The 22701-nt window shown below is 42.3% G+C and overlaps 1 protein-coding gene across 1 annotated transcript in view; it reads right to left on the reverse strand.

Moving 5' to 3' along the window:
- The window catches only part of SUPT3H (SPT3 homolog, SAGA and STAGA complex component), a gene marked incomplete at its 3' end in the record, with an annotated part of 341779 nt that overhangs the window by 290963 nt on the left and 28115 nt on the right, over positions 1–22701 (reverse strand). The gene's annotated exons all lie outside the window — the stretch shown is intronic.

Consider the following 22701-nt stretch of genomic DNA (forward strand, 5'->3'; position numbering starts at 1 on the left):
ACAACACGTTGAAAAAACATGAGTTCAGGTGCATTTGGTGTCCATTTTTAAACGTACCTGGGCTCATGTAATGCTTTTCTGTGACTGAATGCACAACTAGATGTCCAGCAATGTCTAGGTGCATCCAGTCTAGCTCAGTTTACCCAAACGGGGAATTTCTATGTCCTGTGTCTGTTTGACCGCTTTTACTCTCTGAATTGGTGCTGACACTGTCCTTCCTTCTGGAGGGGGGCTACTTTTGTTCCCCATGGTACCTGTGTGTGTTGTAAAGTAGCCACCGCTCCAAGTTCGCTCCCGTGATGGACTACACTTTCATGTTTAGATTACGAATTTGTATTGACATTGCAGTCCATCACAGGAGTGAACTTGGAGCTTTAAGCTAAAACTTTTTAAGTAGGTACAGTAACAGGTTTTAATTCTCTCTAAAAAAAAAAAGGTTTAATGAATGTGAATAAAAGTTCACCGTTATAAGCACCTCTGCCAGTGTTATAGTTTTCGTCCCATCATCTCTAAACTCCACTTTTGTTGGACAGCTTGGCCTGTTACAGATCTTCTAGTAGGATCAACAGGTCATAAAATTAGCTTACAGGGGGTATTCAGAAATACAAAACCTGCTGTGTCAATGACAGTGATCGAATGCACGATGTCATTTTTTACATTTGTCCATAGTCGCCCACACACTTTAAAAAGCCCTCGCTAGAAAGCAAACCACAATCTTTTCCTTTAAGATCCTTAGAACCCACCTAACTTTGTCAGTTCTATAAATGTCTCACCAAGTTATGTTACAATAAACAATTTCAAGGCCAAGGCGGGTTGCGTTTTCCGGTTGCCATTTGCTATGGCGATCATGTCTGCTGGCCAGCTCACCGGAGCATAATAATTCACTTCCCAGTCCAACGCAGGCTGGATTAAAACATCAGCTCAGCACTATTACCTGCCACACACACAGAATTGTAACTGTGACAACAATTCAAGGCCAATTAGGAACCCAGGAGCTAGCCGAAGAAAAAAAAAGCACACATTTTTCATACCTCCTAATAAATGATCAGTTTTCTAAAACAACCCGCCTTTTTCCAAAAATAGCAAACAAGTCTGAAAATCTCAGCAAATTGCATTCATTAATATCCACGGATTTTAGACACCATTAAGTTTACTTTTTTTTTTTCATTATTTTTATGGCCAGGGGTAAGATTTCAGTCTCACATATGAACACCGCCACCCCCCCTTACAGCTTTGTAGAGCTAGCAGTTACACATTTAATACCCAGTAAAACCCCTCAAATCCATAAGAAACAAGTATGAAAGAGCAGAGCGCGATGCAAAACATTCGGGGACACCAAGAAAGCAGCCTATCATTATCACATCCTCCCGATAATGGCCGACATTACTCATACACGGAAAGCGATTTAAAAGCCATTAGTAGCATAGCATGGAGGGTGGATTTAGGCTTAAAGGAGGGCCCGCAACAGGCTCCACACGCCACAAGTGAAAAATGCTGTGAGCTGCTATAATACGGACGTTTTCTTTTTTTTTTTTCTTTCCCCCCTCTCTATTTTAATTGCTACCTACCTGCGTTTAACCAATATTATGAACTACCATTAAACCATGAATTCTTTAGTACACTCCACCCTGTGTATGTTGTACAAACATCCTCTAAGCCAAGTATTTCAACTGTTATAAAGAGGTGTTAAAACGAGGGTAACTGTAATAGGATTTAATGGGGTAAGGTGCCAAAACAAAGGAAGCTGTATAGCTGAGAGTAGCAGCATGGAAGTGTGGAAAGGTAAGAGAGGGGAAGACGAAATGTTCGACCGAGGAAGGGAGGGAGGGAGGTTTGTGGAAATTCAAGATTCTGTGCTAGCAGGATAGCAACCATTCACAAATACTGGTATGGTAATATCACAAATACTGTTTGATGGATTATTATTAGGGATGCACCGATACCAAGTACCGTACTCGGTACAAGTACAAGTACAGATACTTTTTCAGCTCCAAGACTAGACTAGACAAAAATTCAAAAGTTAGGAGGCAGCTGTCATTTGTAAGGAGCCCACGGAGCTCCGGGGATTTGTACATCTCTGTTTTAATGTACGATTTTGTTTTATAAACATATATAAAGGGATGCACCGATAGCATTTTTGCAAGTACTGATACATTTTTGTTTATTGTCATGTGACAGTTTTCTAAAACAATACAGACTAATGATTTCACGACAGTGGTGGGGCACCAGAGCCAGGTCCCAGCTGCAACCCTGGTAGTTCTCATGAAAATGCAAAGTATCGGCACCGGTATCGGTGCATCCCTAGTTATTATGCTTTTGAAACAATTGATGTATGAAGATGCAACAGTTATTGCTCATACATTTTTTGCAACAAGCTGCAAATCTCCGAAGAGCCTGAAAGACACTCCTCTTTTGCAGTAGGAGGAATTAATCCAGCAATGTATGCTGATTCAGTCCACCAGGAGAGCAACATGCAAAACAGTAGCAGGTTTCAATGCTATAGAGCAATGGTAATTAAACTTTGTGGTGAAAATATAAATCCCATCATGCATTGCAATCCCATCATGCAAGACTTCATCATTCGTGTCTCTCGCTGTCAGAGTCTTGCAATGCCTTGTAGATGCACAACAGCTGGAGAGCCAAAGTTTGGCTACCCCTTGCTATAGAACAAGGTCAGATATGTTCACACTCATTGTTTTTGTAGAATACGTACAAAATGAATTAGAAGAAGAAAAAAAGGCGCATTTTGTAGACAGGACTATCCAAAATCCTTCCCATCCTTCTCCTGTAATTGGATCATTGCCTCCGCAGAGCATGGCATCAAAATATAGGCAACCTCATCTCTGGAGCAGAAGCTACTCATCTCTATGCATGCAATGAATGTAATGTCTCTTAGTATAACACCCGGACTTGTCATCATGTGATTATAGTACAGTCAGAATTTCCACTTAGCGCCCATCTCAGTCCTTGTGTGGATGGACCTAAGAGACATTTTCTCCTTATAAATCTAAGTGCATGTAAAACCAAAAGCTAGACACCTTTATTATGCTCTAGATGCTTCTACCACACACTTACACTCATTTGAAAAGGTTCAGCCCTGGCTTGAAGAGGACCTAGCATCAAACAGAGCATGAATCTAATTTTGAGTTTAAAGCCTCCAGTAATTATTGCCTCTCAGGGATTACTGTATACCACCATCTTTGCTCAGGCATAATTCAGGGTCAGCATCTGCTTCCTAGACCTAGATGCCAGCTCAGAAATGGCAATATCATATAGATCCTGGAGACTGTGCAGTTTTTGACACAGATCAGTCCCTATGGGACTTACTACAGGTCACTGGACTCGAGCTTCAGGAATGCTTAAGAGCTTAAGAAAAAGACGTGTGATCTCACCAATGGGTGACAGCAAAAAAAAAAGACTTGATGGGAAATTATTAATTTGAATCTCCCGGAATTACCTTTTAATGATACAAACTTGGTCCAGCTTGGCACAAGGCAAGTATTTATATCTGATACCTGGAGGGAAGCTGGGGATGCTGAAAATCAGTGTGGTAATCTATGTTACATACAGTGATAGCCGTTGTCTTCCAGCTGCGGGTCCAGCGGCTTCCCCTTGCACAATGAGCACAGGGAGTTTCTTACTTGGCAATACTATTATTTAAAGAACAATTTTTCAAATGAAAACAAGGCGCTCTATGATTGGATGAAAAAGTAACAGATGACATCATGATCTCCACCTTGTACAATCAGAATACGCCTCGTATTCATTAACCAAAACACAAGCCATTCTCTGAATGTCAGCATTGTTGAGTGAGCAACTTCCTGTGCAATGGGGAAGCTGCTGGAGACGCACATGGAAGATCATGGCTGTCGCTGTATGTAGCGCGGACTAAAAGTCATTTTCAGCGTCCCTCCAAATTTTAGATATGGATACTTCCTTTGAGCCAAGCTGGACCAATGTAAGCATCTGTATAAGAGAATTCTTGGAGTTCCACTTTAACTGTTCCCTACTCTTTGGCTTTAGATAGTGGATAGTGGAGGGTTGTTATATCAGGAAAGGTCCCATTCAAATGTGAACCTAGACTGAATATACACTAACAAATGCAGCATCCAACTGCCCTGCGAACACACACAAACAGCATATAAAAGTCGCGCATAAAATGTATGTGTATTGAAAAGTTAAACGTTTGAAATCAGACCTATAGGGAGTTAACCCAAACCGCACTCGATTTGTAGCTTGCAAGACTTAGAAAACGCAGAACACCCTCCCACACACTAAAAATAATAGCTGTTCCTTTTTAAAGAGAGCTGGGAGGTAAGGCTTCTCTATGCGTCCCCTCCTAACCGTCCTTGCTCGTGTTTACACACACAGCCCAAATATTCAGCCCCCATGTGCTAATTTTCTGTCCACATCATTATTTTCTTTCTATTCAAGTGGCGCGAGGCTGCAAATATTTTTAGAGAGCGTGCCCTGCTTTATAGGACCCTAGTTATGGGTACTTCAACGTGGGTGGCAACTGCAGGAGGTCTGCCCCATGGACCACAATGCAACTATACGCTTTATTACACAAAGATTCTTTTTTTTTATTGATATGTACTCTATATTACTAGCTTCCTCAGTCTTTAACAGCACATGTTAACCTCTCCGTTCCCCTCCGAGGCTCGAGAATTTCTTCTATATGGCATCTGGGAGAGGGGATCAACTCTTGTTATTTACAATCGAACAGCTTCAAATTTAGAAGATCAAGTTTCAGGAAAAGCTTGTACATGAAGAAAGTTAATAATGGCAACATAATGAAAAGTGTATTGTGTGAAAATTCATTCGGCAATAGAATTTCAGGTATTTATGTGTTTGGGATTACTGCTCGCCTTGATGTGTGCTCTCAAGTAGTTACTGCAAACTGAACAGCAGTTACAGGAGAACAAGGGTCTGATAGATATGCAGAAAGTTGTCTTCAAGAGGACCAGCCAACTCTATGTAAAGAGATGACCAGTCCACTTTATGACAAAAGCCTGAATTTTGACCAAACTTGTCGTCCTACTAAACTCTGTGTACGCTTTAACATATGTAAAGAGATGACGGGGTTTTAAAGACAATACCCTGCATTTTCATTATTCCCATTATATCAGGCTATACTAGATACTGTGTACTCTTAAAGTGAACCTGTCCTTTATACCTTCAGTGAAAGTTAGAGAAGAACTGGGGGCCGTAGCGGGCCCATGGTCTGTGGCAGTCTGGACCGCGGATCGCACAAGGATCGATCACCGGCCTGCGTTCATTTATTGCTGGCTGACAGTGGATGCACTGGCCTCGAAGGCGAAATTAATGTGGAATTCAGAAGCCAGCAGGAATTTGTTTTAGGCACAAGCTCCACTGACAACTACTAGAGAAAACCTCAAAAGTTAGACACCAGCTGTAAATTGAAAGGAGCATTGGTTCTCCTGGAATTTGTCCAGTAAACTCCCTCTTATCCACCATCTCCCCATTATCTGGCATTCCAGCAAGTGGCAAAAAAAAAAACGAGGACATATGTCCTCCATTTTTTTTGCTGGTTGCTTCATAAACGCAAGCACACTAAAGAATTCCATTAGCAACTAAATTAATTCAGTAGCTAAGGAAATTCTGTTTACATCTTGCTGCCGGCTTGTGGCTAAATTCTACAGTCAGCAGCTGAATGTAAACAATTTTAATTTCAAAATGCAATAGCCAATAAATGTTTCTGGAGAAAAAACATGTTGTTATTTCCCCAAAAAATTATAAGAACATAGTAATCATCGAAATTAACCTGTTAGAAATGTAAAAAAAAAATGTCAGATGCCAGTTAAAAATAAATGTTGTATTAAAAGCTCTAAGACATTGAGCATCTCTGTAACCAATCTTTTTGTCTACAAACGTCTTGTATGAGTATGCGCATGTTTTAAAAAAAAAAAAACTTAACATACTATATGTCTGAAATAAAAAAATCAATATCATCATTACAAGTTCATAAGACAAAAACGTCTGTGGGGATGTGATTTTGCAGCCAATATCTGATTATTTGTGCTGCGTGGTATCTAGACTTTTGCATTGACTTGGAATTAATTTGAGAGACGTGTGAAATGAGACTTTCCTGCCGGTTAAGGAATAAGGCATGTACATAAAACTCCGGCACATATGCTATTTAATAACTCTGCGCTGCCCCTATGGCAATGCTTCATGGTGGCAAATGGATTTTTACAGCCCGGCTGACAAAGGCGGCCCCGTGCGAAGGAGAGCGATATGAACAGGCCACGTTCAATGAGATTGGTTTTCATTTTGTGCGCTGCGTTTCAGCCAGACACAAATCATAACATTGGTCTCTGTGGGCTCTATTACATGAAACATGTTTGATGTAGCACGCCATTTCACTCCATGTTCATTAGGAAAAGCAGTGACTGTGCACAACTAATGTGACTGAATTAAATGGGCATTCTTCTTCTAATTGCTGGAAAAGCAACACAATTCAGTCATCGGTTACTGCTAGAGAGACGAGTCTGTTAGCGGAGGCAAACAACCGCAAACAAAAAAATGCTGCAGCACGACGGAATATTCGTAAAATATGGATTGCTCCAACGCAGAGGGTCCATTCAGACTTGCGCACTGAATTTCAATAATCTACCTGTTTTTTTTGCAATTAGGCAGGTTGCATTAGGGCAGTTCATTAACACACTTGCACTAGTTTTACACATAGAACATTCACATCTTTGGGTGGTGGAATGCTATATGTCAGCCACACAGTGGCCAAATGGTTAGCACTTACAGCACTGTGGGACCCTGATTCAAATCCGGGTCAGGGCACTATCTGCAAGGAATTTGCATGTTCTCCCTGTGCTTGCGTGGGTTTCCTCCAGATACTCGTTTCCTTAGGTTAATTGGTTCCTTTCTAAAATCGGCCCTGTATATATCCTCAAGAGCAGCGACTGATGTGAATGTGCACCAAGTAAAAGCCCTGCATAAATTGTCAGTGCTATATAAATGCCTGTGATAATAATAATAAAATACCAATGTCAGGGTAAAAATATGAATACATCTTGGCTATTATATGTCGTTTTGGGACATTTGTGCTCAGGAGGAAAAAAAATGTTTAGAGGTGCTTTTAGGCAATGGAAGGGCTCACTGTTACTTAGAAAATATCCTTGCAAAAAATGCTATTTGAAATTTACAAAGTGTCCACCATACCAATTCATGCAGAAGTAAAACGTCTGCACTTATAATCTAATCTAGTATCCAGTAATGCAATCTAAAAGTGCTCCTGGTATGTTTTATGTTGGAGCAGACATTCACAAAAAGGAAAAAAAAAAAAGTAAAATAAAAATCCCACTGCAAACCATGCATCAAACAAATCTGCACAACGATTGTTCCAAAATACATGGCCTGGCCGAAAGAAAAAACAAAATATCACACACTCTAATATTTCACTGGAGAGCCTTTAGCTTTGATTATACTCATTCGCAGTGGCATCGATTTGATAAGCTTATACAATGTCACATTATTTTTTATCCAGAATTCCATTCCATTTTCACCAAGATCTTGTAGTGATGACGGGAGAGTCAGAGCACTGTGTAAAGTCTTCTCCAGCACACCCCAAAGATTTTCAATGGGGTTAAGGTCTGGACTCTGTGGTGGACAATCCATGTGTGACAATTATGTCTCATGCTCCCTGAATCACTCTTTCACAATCTGAGCCCGATGAATCCCGGCATTGTCATCCTGGAATATGCCCAATGTGCCATCAGGGAAGAAAACATAGATTGATGGAAAAACCTGCTCATTCAGTATATTCAGGTCGGCAGCTGACCTCATTTTCTGGGAAAATAACATTACTGAACCTGGACCTATTATCCAATGAAAGGCTCTGACCTTTCTCCTTAGCTAAATCCAGGTGGTGACTTTTTAAGGGCCAGGTTGGGTATATTGTACAAAAAAAACAAAAAGAAAGGACCGAGGAGCTCCTAGATTCTTCACAAATGACAATCTCAGATTTATTTTACTAATTTGTATTGAGATTGTATTCCATCCCAGGAGCGAGCTTGGAGCGGTGACTACTTTACAGCACACACACAGGGACCATGGGGAACAAAAGTAGCCCCCCTCCAGAAGGAAGGACAGTGTCAGCACCAATTCAGAGATGATTGGAGGATCTACAGCCGAGTGATACACAAATAAGATACATTTTTGGTAATAGTTAAAGTACTTAAAACACATTTTGTAAGATTAAATTCCTGAGTTTAGTGTCGTTTTAACAGCCCTAAATTCCTTTTTTTTAAATATTGCATCCCATATCAATCCCATTCTGATGACATGCTTTACAACTTAAACATTTAAACAATTCACAATTTTCTTTCCCCTATAAAAATAGATAAATGAGAGGTCTACACATTTTTTTTCGTGTAAAAAAAAAAAAAAAAATCAGTATAGCTTTAAACATTTTGATAAAATTGATAAACTAGATGTCTACGCAAAGATTTATTTGTGATTAAAAAAAAGAAAATCAGTAGAATTTCAAAAATTTTGATCAGCGCACCTTGATGCTGAAACAATGAGACACAAACGTTTCCAACAGCACATCCCAGTGGCACGGCTGGGGTTAAACGGTATACTCCAAAAAAGAAAAGGCACCTTCTTGACAACTTGCTTTAACATTAAAAAGAAGTTTACTTTAGGCTACGCTTAAAAAAAAAAAAAAAAGTGTATCAACCAGTTCTCGCAAGTGCCAGAAACAACACGGAGAGTAGTAATTCAGTCAGCTGAAACAGAAATGCAAGATATTGAAAATATTAAATCAACATGCTCCATGCGAGGTGTCACTTGGAAATAATTTCATTTTTTTCCTCGAATATATGCCTCTACTGTGTGAGAGGAACTTATTAAAAAAAAAAATCCCATAAATACACTTGCATTAAAAAAAACCAAAAAAACTCAAGGGTGTAAATCTTATACTCCGAGGTGTAACCCGGCAATGTAACCTTAGCTTCAATGCACGGAGTAGATTAAAGCAAGTGAAAACATAAGGCTAAATCCTATATTTTGTTTGATGGACTTGTGAGCTGGTAGCCTGCCTAGCAAATTCTGCATTTAATCCTTAGATAATTTAGCAATTTTAATAAATCTAATAGATTTTAATAACATTTTAACAAATAAAATGCAATCTGAAGTGTAAAATAAAGATTGGTCGAGATTTACATACCTGAGATACTGAAGAATGATGCCGTGTCAGAATTGCAAAATGTTCAATGTGCATATGGATGCATATGCACATATGCATATACAGTGTGTGTGTGTGTATATATATATATTATTCATATATTATTATATTTAAATAAATAAAAATAAAAAAAGATTATTCAGCTTCGCCATGTAGGACTTGAATGAACAGCTCATGCATTTTGCACTGCCGTCTTATTCTGCTAAATGATGCATCAACGGCACCCCAAATCCGCTAGCAGAACTGATAACATCTTGCAAAAAAAAAAAAAAATTGATATGTGTACCGTTCTTGCAAAAAGCTAAGGAAAATCTAACAAATTCGTTTTACTGCACCGTAATGATCTGATGGAGAAGCCAACGCACAAATTAAACAACAGCCTACCTGTTCTAGCCATGCTTAGGAATGAGGCCAACTCTTTTTTTTATTGATTTAACCTTTACAGGAATGCCACACATCCTTAGAGAGAAACCCTTCAATGTAGGGGGGAAACAAAAATTGTGATGCACCTTGGCCAAATGTTGTACAAATTATTTACCCAGAGATCGCCCTCCCGAGCCGTGTCATCTGGACAGGGATCAGTTCGCAAGATTCAAGAAATGGAAGACAATACTTATTGTGAGGTCATCTGCCAAGCTATTAAAATATTTCCCGAAAAACAAGAATTTAGGCTATCTGCAGAGAAAACCTAAAGAAAAGGAAGCAGTTTTTTTTTGTTTTTTTTTACAGTAAGCAACTCCTAATGCTGTCCAGAAAACATTGAAACTGCTAATATCACAAAGTCAGGTTTTTAATTCCCTTAAATTCCCTTTAAAATAGATGTAATGCACTGTGTACAGTATAATAAGAGCCTGCCATGTTTTTACATCAAATACTTTTCAAGCAGCCTATTTATAGCAACTTCCGGTCTGCATGGCATTTCTCATTGTCGGTTTTCTGGTGGTAACAACTGTAAACATGTTATTTATGGTTGCTACCCTGTGCCCTGGATTAGGAGGAACTTTGGGAGTCCTCTCAATAATCTGCCAGCATACTCATCGATTTCGGAGGAAGAGTGAAGGACAGTCATACCCTGCACATCCTGTGATCTTCCGCATCCGAGTACTCCCTTGGTACACACGACAATTAGGCCCTGTGTGTTCTCCCTTGATACTATAGCCCATATGGGATACTCAATGTGCCTAATTATCCTAGTTGTCCCTCCCCCCTAGACTCTTTGTCTGCATCTCTTTTAGCCTGAGACAAGATGTGTGCAATGCAAGCTTCTGAAAAATTTAACAACTCATTCCCCAGGAAGAGCGATGGACAGCCATACCTTGCACATTGTCTGACCTTCCATGTCCCCGTAATCCCTTGGTACCCCCTGGATTAGGAGGAACTTTGCGAGTCCTCTCAATAATCTGCCTGCATGCTCGTTGATTTTGGAGGAAGAGCAAAGGACAGCCATACCCTGCACATCTCCTCTGGTCTTCCGCATCCCCGTACTCCCTTGGTACCCACCCATCTGTGATCCATGACATTTAGGCCCTGTGTGTTCTTCCTGAAAACTATAGCCCATGTGGGATCCTCACTTTGCCCAATTATCCCAGATGCCCCCCCCTAGACTAATTTAGCCTGAGACAAGATGTGTGCAATGCAAGCTTCTGAAAAAGGTAACAACTCATTTCCCTGGAAGAGCGATGGACAGCCATACCTTGCACATTGTCTGGTCTTCCACGTCCCCGTACTCACTTGGTACCCACCTGTCTGTAATCCATGATACTCTCCACTGTGTGACAGGGTAACACGGCAGGAGCCCAATCAGGAGACGGGGACAGCACGCCCTATAACAGGATGTACCTGAACAAGGATCTTTATGGCAGAATCACCGGGTAATATTTCAACGAAAGCTCCAGATTTAAAAATACTGAAAATTAATTTTAAAATGACCTTAGCATGTTAAAGCTTAGAGGAGGTTTTAGTGGTTGGGCTTCCTTATACTTTAAGGTGGATCTTTATTCAGATGTATAAAACCAAATTCCAGGCAGACATAAAAGATACAAAATGAATGCAGCTCGGAATATATGAATACATCATTAAATGTAATTTTTAAATGTAAGCAGTGCTGGTATCTGAATATGTCCTAGTATTAGCCCCTCACAGTCACAGAGCTCAGCCTGGGAGACAAAGAAGCAGAAGAAGTCAATCAGTTTTAAACATTAGGGATGATCAGATTCCAGTTCAGATACCAGTGCCGATACTTGGTATTTTCACGAGAACTACCAGGGTTGCAGCTGGGATCTAGCTCTGGCGCTCCACCACTGTCCTGAAATCATTAGTTTGTATTGTTATAGAAAAACTGTCACATGACAATAAACAAAAATGTATCAGTACTTGTATCTGCGAGTACTTGGAGTACAGTACTTGGTATCTGAACATTGCTACATTAAACTATTTATGAGCTGATACTTCATTGGTTTAGCACCCATCATTTTGTTCCCTTTGGCTATTCTTTGTGGGGTACCTGGTGTTTTAAGAGCTGCCTAACCATAGCCAGTGAGCTCACAAGGCTCTAGAAATCTAGTCTGCTAGAAGAAGAGCAAAAATCCCCAGAGACTCTAAAATCTTTCCTTTTTTTGTAGAGAGAGATTAGCTCATCAGTCTACTGCTTCTCTAGTCACTAGGAGGGGAGAGACAAGACCTAAAAGTGTTACATACCTGTATTAGAGTATGTATTCCTATTACAACGCTCATGTTATAACAGGATAGAATATGCTGGGACTTTACAACTCCTTTGACGCAGCCTGGAACAGCAGAATCCCAAGGAAAGTTATTCCACCCCATTCTACTACTCTATTCCACTACTCTTTATTTGTCCAATGCAACAAGACTGAAACTTAGTAGTTCTTATTAGGTAGAACTCCATCCAAAAACCTTATTTGTTTATTTTAAATGGATAGGTTGGGTCAGGTTTTTATTGCAATCTCGGACCCGCTCCGATCGTTTTCGGTCTATACCCACCAGAGAGTGGTGGAGAAAGTTCCATTTCTTCTCTTTGGAGAGCATTCTCTATATAGCCCAATGGAGAATCAACTAAGGGCTAGTGTCAGTGGCTCACTTATTGTCCTTTGGAATATATGGAGAACACTCTCCAGAGGGGAACAAGGAAGTTCAGCTAACAGCAACTCCCTTATTGCCCCGGTGGAAAGGAAATTAAGAAAAAATCTACCCCAATAAGAAAACAAAGGAGATCTAAACTTTCCCGCTTACATACTATAACCAAAATTTAAAAATGTTCCACTTAAAGCCCAACTCCTGTCAAAAACTATTTCCCTTCCATTCCTCCTTCATAACCCCCTCTAACCTGTCCTGCCAGGTGTTTTGTTTTTGTTACCTGGTGAAGCACCCAGGGCCCCTTCCAGGTCTCTCCCTGATACAGTTTCCACCAGCAAGTACCGCTAATCCAGCACCGCACAATAACCCTTGCCGGCCGCCCCACACTGACCCCCCTTTTGGGCTGATGTCAATAGTCTTCTGGATCCTGAGAGGACCCCTAGAGTGGACAAGCAATGTGAACTGACCACGTCAAGTAGGCAGTTATATGGAAAACCAAGAGAAGGCCCCCAGTAGGAAGTAAACAGAAAGGAAGAGGACCAGGCACTGGATGATCACGTGACCGCGGCTTAAAGGGTATTTCAACTTTTGCAGCCAAATTTGAGGAACCCCCCTATATGTTTGTTTTGTGTTCCCATTTACACATCATACCTAAAAATAATTTAATAAAAACATTTTTTACCTTTTTAGCGGTTTATTTAGAGCAGTATTATACATAGGACTCTACAAGCAGCCTCCAGGAGTTAGAACAGATGCCGGTGAGCTGATAAGGGACTGAGTGAATTACGGTATTTTTTAAGTTCATTAACAGTGGGAACTAAGCAGGATTTTTCAGTCCTGGAATTTGCAGAAACTTCTTAAAAGGTGAACTGCTTTTTTTATTTATATATATTTAAGTTATGCAATGTGAAAGGGAACATGTAACAAATGTAAAGTAGGTCCAATTGTAATTTGGCTACACAAGTGGAAATACATATTAAATTTTTTTTTCAGGCTGGGAGGATGGGAGAGTCTTATTTTAATCTGGAGTTGGGCTTTAAAGTTATATTAAAGTCAAAAATGTTATAATCTATTTAAATTGCTGATTAAACAACTTACAATGGACCTTGCACCTTGATATTTCAAAGTTTTAGCTTCCTGCAGAATAAGCTGGTCCCCTGAGCACTGGCCCGGACTTCCTGTTTCGGGGTGGCTTCTTAATGTGCCCATACAACTTACAATTATCTGCAGATTTTCTGTGGTCAGATGGAAAAAGTGCAACCGATTGGCCCAGGTGGAGATTACTCCATCCACACAGTTAAGTGTAGATGGAGGAATCTGTTGCACCTTTTCCATCTGACCACAGAAAATCTGCAGATAATTGTAAGGTGTATGGCCAGCTTTACTCTTGCAGGTCATATGGAGCCACCCTTGTGTGTGCTACTAATGTGTGTGTCTACCCACACAGTAAGTGAAAGAAAATACCAAATTTGGGGTTGTCATTAGGGATGCACGGATATCGTTTTTACAGTATCGAGTACGAGTACCAATATTTATCTTTATGTACTCGCCGAAACCAAATATCGATACTTCCGGGATCATTGAGCCGTCTTCCCGGCCAATCAGAAAGCCAGGCAGGGGATCATTACCAGCCACTTGGCTTCCTGTTTGGCCGGGAAGCCGGCTCCATGCTGTTTGGCCGACTCAATGCTGATTGGCCAGAAAGCAGGCTTCCTGATTGGCCGGGAAGCCAACTTCCTGATTGGCCAGGTTTGCTACATCTTGTTTGGCCAGCTCAATACTGATGGCTGAGAAGCCGGCTTACTGGCCTCATGATTGGCCGGGAAGCCGGCTCCATGTTCCCTCGTGGCACTGCCGGTCAGAGGAAATCTCGGAAATCTAAGTTTCAGTATCAGGGGTAGGTATCAGAGCACTTGGGCGAATACGAGTACTTGCCCAAAAAATCGGTATCAGTGCATCCCTAGTTGTCACCAGAACAGGATAGAATGGGGACACTAGTTCTAGTGATCACCAGGGATTTCCCTCACTTTGGAGGAATTTTCTCTCACTTTCTCATTTTCACTCACTTCCTGTTGTGGCTATCGGAAAGGAAATATTAAGAAGTATTAGGGAAGTAAAAAGCTGCCTTTGACTGTTGGGCTTCAGCCTCCCCAACAGAAATTCAGTATTTTAGTTTTTTAATATCTGGAAGTATGTTCTTGCATATACTGTTCATGCCAATACAATCAGCATTACAAACAAAATTACAAATCCAATAAATATGTAAAAATCTTCTTTTTTTTCTGCATGCTGTATAAAATACTAAACAAAAAATAATTTGCAATTCCATACATGCAAACAACCCATCAAAAGTGAACATACATTTTCTAACCTGTTCACTTATCAGAAGTGATTGAAGAACATCCCCAGGCGGTTCGATTTTTTAAAGATGTGATTAGAACAGCAAATCGGGCACCTTTACGCATTGACGGAAGGAGACAGTTCATGCAAATACCAATGCTCATTAAAGCCACCCACTGTACATGAGAATTGTCACAACTGACAGGGTGATGAAGGGTTAGCGTCCTTGCAAAGTAGCAAAAGCTGCTCTCTGCACATTAACTTGGGCACAGGGTAAAGGTGTGCACCTAGAAGAAATCGGTTGCCTGGTAATCTTAATCTGGAAATATCCCACATAGTTCACAAAATATAAGAACAACTGTCTTACATAATGGGTCCTCTTCATCCAACGTGTTGAACGGAGCAAGCAGCTTAGGTGACGGGATCCAACTGTCAAAGAGTTAACGCAGGAATGCGATTCAGTGCTTAGGACACGCAGTACTTCCAATAGGAAACAGCAAGGCTCCAAGGGGCAGTAAATGCATTGCGTAGTTTACAATGTCACATAATCAATCCTTTTATTCATGCTACACCCCGACACCACCGTGGTGTCAAAAGTGCCTTTCACAGTTTCTCCATTTGTATGCGTTAGAAATAAAACATCCGAGCCAGCCGGAGAGACACAAAGGATAATCGACGTGCAGGTATTAGTAGAGCTCTTTAAGACTGCACTTCAAGCCGGGCATATCCAAGGAAATATTACGAAGGCTGCCGGCATGGAGAGTGTTTGGAGGTCATTTTCAGGTCATGTAAATGTAGAGTCAAGCCCAAACATGTGTTTCCTGACCTCTAATTAATGTGGTATGTCTCTGCTCTGAAACCAGTATTCCCCATATATGGGGCAACAAACTCTGGTACTGATCTGGGCACCAGCAATTCTGCTACTTCTGGTGCCATCAGAGTGTGCGCTGAAGGCAACATTGGTGAGCTTCTCTTCCTCCGATAGTCAGCGTAGAACATCTCTGTGTCACAGGCGGAGTGATACCAAATGCAGGGGAGCCTGATGAAGAGGACCCTGTGAGGCTCCGAAAACGTTTGCTTTTGAATGACAAGTATGTGTCATTAACATACATGAATAAGTGTGAATTGTTGTACATGGAAAAAAAAATAAGACCTACCCCGAAAATAAAACCCAGTGTGTTTTGTGGAGCCAAAAAAAAATATATAACACAGTATATATTTTTTCGGGGAAACACGGTATATGTCACAAAGGGGCAGGGACTGCCCCTGCCGCAACCGATTGGGCCAGGAGGGCGGAGTGGCGGTCACAGTTTTGAGTGGGCTTGGATGAACATGGTTCTCATCAAGCCCAATGAGGGCTCTTGCGATGTAAGGGTTTGTACTGGCAATGCCAGCGTAGAACAGAATGATGTACTTTCACTGTAAGGAAAAAGGTATTTTAAGGCAATCACAAGCCAAAAACTGTGACAAATTATAACACGCAGGGGTATAGAAGTATTAGGAAGTAAAAAGCTGCCTTTGACTTTTGGGCTTCAACCTGCCCAACAGAAAGGGCTGTTTTACTGAAACTTAATTGTGGTCATGTTATTTTGCCAGCTTAGATGCGAACATTGCTTGTTGGGGTTCTTTAAATGCCAGCATCACATAATGAATGTCTCCGCTGCTTCCATTCAGAAGAAATACAGAAAAAAAAATCTAGTGAACTCACAGCCTGCTACAGTAATAACAGGGACATCGAGCCAATCCCTGGCTCTAACTTGTTAACAAAGGTCTGATGAAAGCTCCCCAGGTTTCTGCATAACTCTTTTGCAGATGGGGCAGCCAGGGGCTCCTACACGTCCAAACTTCCTTTGAGAAATACAGAACAAACTAATTAAAGGTTGTGTTGTAGGACCACATGTTTGCATTCCTTGAACGATGAACAAGCCGCACTATTTATTCATATATTAAATGTAATCACTTACTTAATGTGTTTTTACATCGTCTTAATTTTTGAAAATTGTTAACATGCGCCGTTTGCTGTATGCAGCCAGATATAAAATGAGGCCTGCAGCCTACAACGTGAACATTTTTGCTGTCACTGAAAGTTGGGGACAATGAAGAACAATGGTATTCAACCTTAACTGTCACACTGATGTGGTCCTGAGGCTTTCAACACTTGTTTGGTGTGCGAGATCTTCACAAACAGAGAACTGTGAATACGTAAGGTGGGCCAGGTAGCCAAACATTACTGGCAGGGCTAAGAGCCTTTCCTATAGATGTCAAATCTGCAGTCTTCACGGCTGCACTCACATGCCATCTGTGTAATGCAGTCATTCTAGGCCAGGGGTGGGCAACTCCAGCCCTCCAGCTGTTGTGTAACTACAAGTCCCATGAGGCATTGCAAGACAGTTACATGCATGACTCCCAGAGACAGAAGTTTGTTTAGCAGTTGTAGTTAAAGGAGAACTATGAGGTGAGTGATTTTCACTCACCTCATAGTTCTAGCCGACCTGTGACAATGAGGCTGTCACAGGTCGGCTTAGTAGATTGGGAAGTGAGCGAACATATACCGACGTTCGCTCACTTCTCGATCCTCTCACGGCTCTCTGCCGTGACAGGGGGAGGGGCTGGATTCCCCCCTCCGATTCGCCAGCGCTGACTGGCAGAATGGACGGGGGAGGGGGCGGGTACAGCTGGCTCTGCCTCTAGATAGGCAGAGCCAGCTGTCAGTCACGCAACTGGGCGGATCCCGGCATAATTGTCGGGATCCGCTTCAGGTGCGGCGTCTCAGTATACCGCGGGCTACAGCTTGCGGTATACGGAGCCTAGGGTGACGGGAGGACGCTAGTTTGTGTCCTCCTGTTACCCTAAGGAGAACTATGGGGAAAAGCCTTAACCCCATAGTTCTCCTTTAAAGCACAGCTGAAGAGCCAGATTTGCCCACCCCTGTTCTAGGCTGTTCTGGCAGTAGCCTCAGGCGGCATCTCATTGGAGGGCCAGCAAGTGAGTATGTGGGATGGGAGGGAGTCGCAGCACGGCCGTCTAAAACCACCCCCCGACAGCTCAGCTGGCTGCCACCTCGTACCCAGCTGACAGCTTGGCTGGTTCCTGCCTCCCGCCTGGCTAACAGCTCGGCCGGCCGCCACTCCCCCCTTCTCTTGGCAAAGGTAGGGATGGCCCTGTGTTCTGGGCACTGTGAATCAGGCTGTGTGATGATGCGATGCCGAGCCCACAGAGTGTGTCATTAACCGTTTCGCTGCCAGACCTGTTTTTACACACATAAAATGCACATTATAGACCTGAAGATTAGTTAAAACCCTCAAAACTTAATCTGTATTATGAGACCCTGGAGAATAAAATGGCGGCAGTTGCATTTTTTTAATGTCACAATATTTTGTTATCTGTATCTTAAACCCAAATTTTTTATAAAAAAAAGTTATTTGATTTATGAAAGTAGTACTAAAAGGCTATATGTTTTTTACCTGAAAGCATTCTCTGCATCAATGCAAACGCCCCACTACCTTTCCAGGCCCCACACCTCCAAACAATTACCTATGGTTCACGTTCACTATATATTAGGGATGCGCCAACACCAATACTAGCATACTACTCGCTACTCGTCCAAAGGCTCCGATACCTTCCCCGATACCGGAAATTCCAGTCATAGGAAAATTTCCTCTGACCGGCAGTGCCGTAGGGGAACATGGAGCCGGCTTCCCTGGCAATCGGGAAGCCGGGTGGCGCATAATGACCTGCCTCCTGATTGGCCAGGAAGCCAGCTCCATGGTGATTGGCTGGGAATCCAACTTCCCAGCCAATCAGCATGTAGCCAGTTTCCCGGCCAATCAGGATGCTGGGAGGCGAGTCATTGCTCACCGGCCGGCTTCCTGATTGGCCGGGAAGCCGTCTCCATGCCAGCAGAAGCACCGATATCGGTACTTGGTATCGGCGAGTACCGGAAGCAAAGTATATAGTGTGTGTGTATGTACACTGAGTGGCCAGTTTATTATGACCACCTGACGTTTGTAGGCAAATTAGCTATAATTAGCTTTAATATCGCGCTGAAGTTGCTAGAGGGCCAGACCATTATAAATAGGGAAGCAGGTTGTTTACCACGACAGTAGAAGTGATTTGTTTCTGAAGATACGGGTAAACAACGCAATGTAACAGCCTTTGAACGTGGGATGATTGTTGGCGCTCGGAGCCATGGAGCGAGTATCAGCAAAACAGCAGAATTCGTTAAATGTTCAAGAGGGGCTCATTGTTAAAGTGTTTAAAGACTGGACTGTCAGCCGAAAATCTGGGTCTGCCGTCAGCGACTAGTCAATGTTAGGGCAGAACGGAGAGTGGCAAGACTGGTACAAGACAACAGAAGGGCAACAGTGCAGTGTCAGATTCCTCGCATCACCTTTCAACATCTCGTGGAGTCAATGCCAAGAAGAATCGCCGCAGTATTGAAGGCAAAAGGTGGCCCAACGAAGTACTGACGTGGTGGTCATAATAATCTGGCCACTCAGTGTATATATATATTATAGTAAATTAAGTAACTGTGTATCTCCTCTGTTGAATTAAAAAAAAATTAAAACCCCTAGGGTTTTTCCCCTCGTTCTATTGCTATCACATAAGGGGCTATTAGCCATACAGTCCCTGTGTTCTGCCAACGCATTTCACCCTGATCAGGCTTAATCATAGAGATTACCTGTTGGCAGGTGCAACAGTCTCAATGAGAGCTACAAAAATTGCTTGTCTGCAGTGATTGCCTCTTATTCCCCGTTCACACCTAAGCGTTTTGTAGCTCACAGTTTGGAGCTACAAAAACGCGGAATGCAAGGAGCCCCATAGTTTCAAATGGTCTCTGTTCACGACTGAGCATTCTGTCGTCTGTAGCAATACGCCTGTCACAGGAAAAAGTACATGACCTACTTTTCTGCAGATTTCTGTGCTTTTGGCCCTATAGACATCAATGGAAATGCCTGTAAGCATGCGGCTTAAGTGTTTTGCACTTTTTTATGCGTTTTGTCACACAAGCACAATCTACCAGCTAGAAATGCGTGTAAAAATGCTTTTGAAAACACCTCAAAACACTTGACAAATGAGCATAAAATCTGCAAATACACTAGACAAAGATGTGCGCCAAAACGCTGACAGCTAGGCGTGAATAGAGGCTAAAGCTTGTACAACAAAATACTAGGTTCAGGGTCCCATCATTGTTGTCCATGCCATGTTTCTTCGTTTTGTTATTTAAAATATTCTGTTTTAATAGAAAACAAAAGCAAAGTCTGAATCTGTTTTTTCAAAGCAGAACTGCGGGCACAAATTTTATTAACCCTTGCAGTGGGTCAATATACCCCCCACACTGTTCCTTTTTGTCTAGGTTAAAAAAGTTATACTCTCCTGATCGTCGGAGCCAGCCAGTTGTGACAGCTCTCCTGCGTGCCTGTCTCTACCATTGCTGCAGCGATGGTATGTTCCTTGGCGTCCTCACGTCACATACACTGTGTATAGAATGTGATGACTCAGGGACCTTAGACCGCTGAGTAATCTCTGACCCTCCAGCTGTGGTGAAACTACAAATCCCATGATGCATCTGCCTCTGGAAGTCATGTCTGTGGCTGTTGGAGCCTTACAATGGCCTTATCGGATCTGAAGTTGCACCACAGCTGGGGTGGGGGTGCTGAGCTGCGTCCCCCCCTCCCCCGCACCCCACTGTAGGTAATTTAATTATCTGCTGCATTACAAAACCTGGGAGTTCGGGCAGTTAATTATTGTTGCAAAGTCAAGCAGTAAATGCCAGATACGCCCCTTAAATAAAATGTCATGTCCCTTAATCTCAAAGGCCCTTTCATTCATCAATGGCCCACATTGTGCTGCGACGTTAAGTCACTGATACATGCCAAAAAATTGTCCATCTAGTACGACAGAAGCAACGCATGTCGTACATCAGCTCCTGACGCGCAAACCGCGTTAACGCTGCATCATCAAGAAATATTGGAATATGCTACAGATGAAGAGGCAGCTTGCTAATATTCTTCTATAAAATAAAAATATGTTTAAATCAATATAGGATGATTTCATACCAACATGAAGAACTGTATGCTGATGTGATTTTTAGTCAAAGAGGGTAAAGATCCACTTTGATGTTGAGTTTGGTGCATTATATGGGGAAGGAGGGTTGCCGCTGGCTGTATAGGCTAGCGGGTAAAGAGACTATTCAAAGAGAGGTCATATCTTACTAACTGATGGACATTGGGACACTCAGATGCTGTGTGAGCCGGAGTTATTAATGAAGGTTCTAATTTTATGTTGTATATCAATGGGGATTAGTGACCGTGATGTAAGGATTATGAATTACATTTTATTCCATAGGTATCATTAGTATATGTTTTAGCATTACAGGTGTTTTTATAGGATCGGTATTTGCTAGATGTCTTATACATGCTTTTATTATATTATATACATGCTTTTATTATGTTTTGTATTGATTGCAATGCCAATAACTACTCCATTATGTGGAGGGAATACAATAAATGTGTAAACGGGGTTGATGTCATTGCCATTGGTGTGCGCACAGGGTGTGTCGGGAGTGCCTGGGCAACCCTTATCACACTTATGGACACAGGGCCGGAGCAGAGCGCTGCAGCTCTGACCCCCTTTTTAACGCTGGTGCAAGCCGCGTTCTTTCGAGGATCCTGGCTTCCCCGTAGGAGGTTCCGTGCTTGCTGCATCTGCCAATCAGCAAGGTAGTGGGCGTATGGTGTGATGCCATATTCCCGCCCTCTTCTGAAACGGCACAGCTGCCGGAATTGTGACGGTGTGAAGAGCATGGGGGAAGAGGGAAATTGTGAGTGGCATGGGAGCATTGGGGCAATGAGAGGGGAGTGAGAGCATGGGTGGAGATGAGAGAGCATGGGTGGAGATGAGAGAGCATGGGTGGAGATGAGAGAGCATGGAGGAGAGTGAGAGCTTGAGAAAGAGGGACAGAGCATGAGGACAGGGAGAAAGCATGGTAAGATGGAGAGTTTTAGGGGAGAGAGAGCATGGTGGAGAGGAAGAGAAAACATGTACTGTTAGTATTCTAGCCACTTGAGTTGTATAGAGTTCCTTTGCGTATCCTTCAGTCTGCGGAGGAAGGATACACTAGGTGGAGCTGTTGTTTCAATGCCAGTCATGTGACCACCGGAAAAGGGCACTATTTTGAAACAGCGCAAACCGAGGGCTACCTGTATTCACTTACCTGTTGGATTGAACGGGTGCAGGTTATGTCTATTATATAGCATCTGTGGAATAGTGGTGGAATCCCCCGATAGTTGATAAGACTTGTTCACTTGATGGAAATTGATTTGTTTCACTAACTTAAACTCACTTACCTGTTGGATTGAATAGGCGCATTTATCTGTTATGCATTGAGAACCGCGATTCTTCTTGGCATTGACTCCACGAGATGGTGAAAGGAGATGGTGAAAGGTGATGCGAGGAATCGGACGCCATGCCTGATGAATAGCGCTGTCCAGTTCTGTGAGATTTGATGGTTGTGGAACCAGCTGCCTGATGGCTCTTTCAACTTCGCCCCACAAATGCTCAATGGGATTGAGATCTGGCGATTGTGGGAGCCACCAAAGCAAGCTAAATTCTCCCTCATGTTCTTGAAACCACTCCTGCAGAATACGAGCACCATGGCATGGCGCATTGTCTTGTAGGAAGAAGCCATCTCCATTGGGATACGCCATCAACATGATCGGATGAACTTGATCAGCAACGATACTTTGGTATGTTGTGCTATTCAGACGTTGTTCCACACGAATTAAGGGCCCAAATCATGCCAGGAAAACATGCCCCAAACCATAACACTGCCCCCACCAGCTTGAAGGGCTGTACTTATGCATGTGGGGTGCATGCTTTCATGCTGTTCCCGCCAAATTCTCACTCTGCCATCTGCATGATGCAACTGGAAACGTGATTCATCGGACCACATGACTTTTTTCCAATGCTCGACTGTCCAATCCTTGTGTTCCTGTGCAAATTGGAGACGTTTTATCTTGTTAACTGCAGACAGCAAAGGTGTT

This window comes from Nanorana parkeri, unplaced genomic scaffold (assembly GCF_000935625.1).
Source record: "Nanorana parkeri isolate BGI_ZX_2015 unplaced genomic scaffold, ASM93562v1 scaffold1396, whole genome shotgun sequence".
Classification (NCBI taxonomy): Eukaryota; Metazoa; Chordata; class Amphibia; order Anura; family Dicroglossidae; genus Nanorana; species Nanorana parkeri.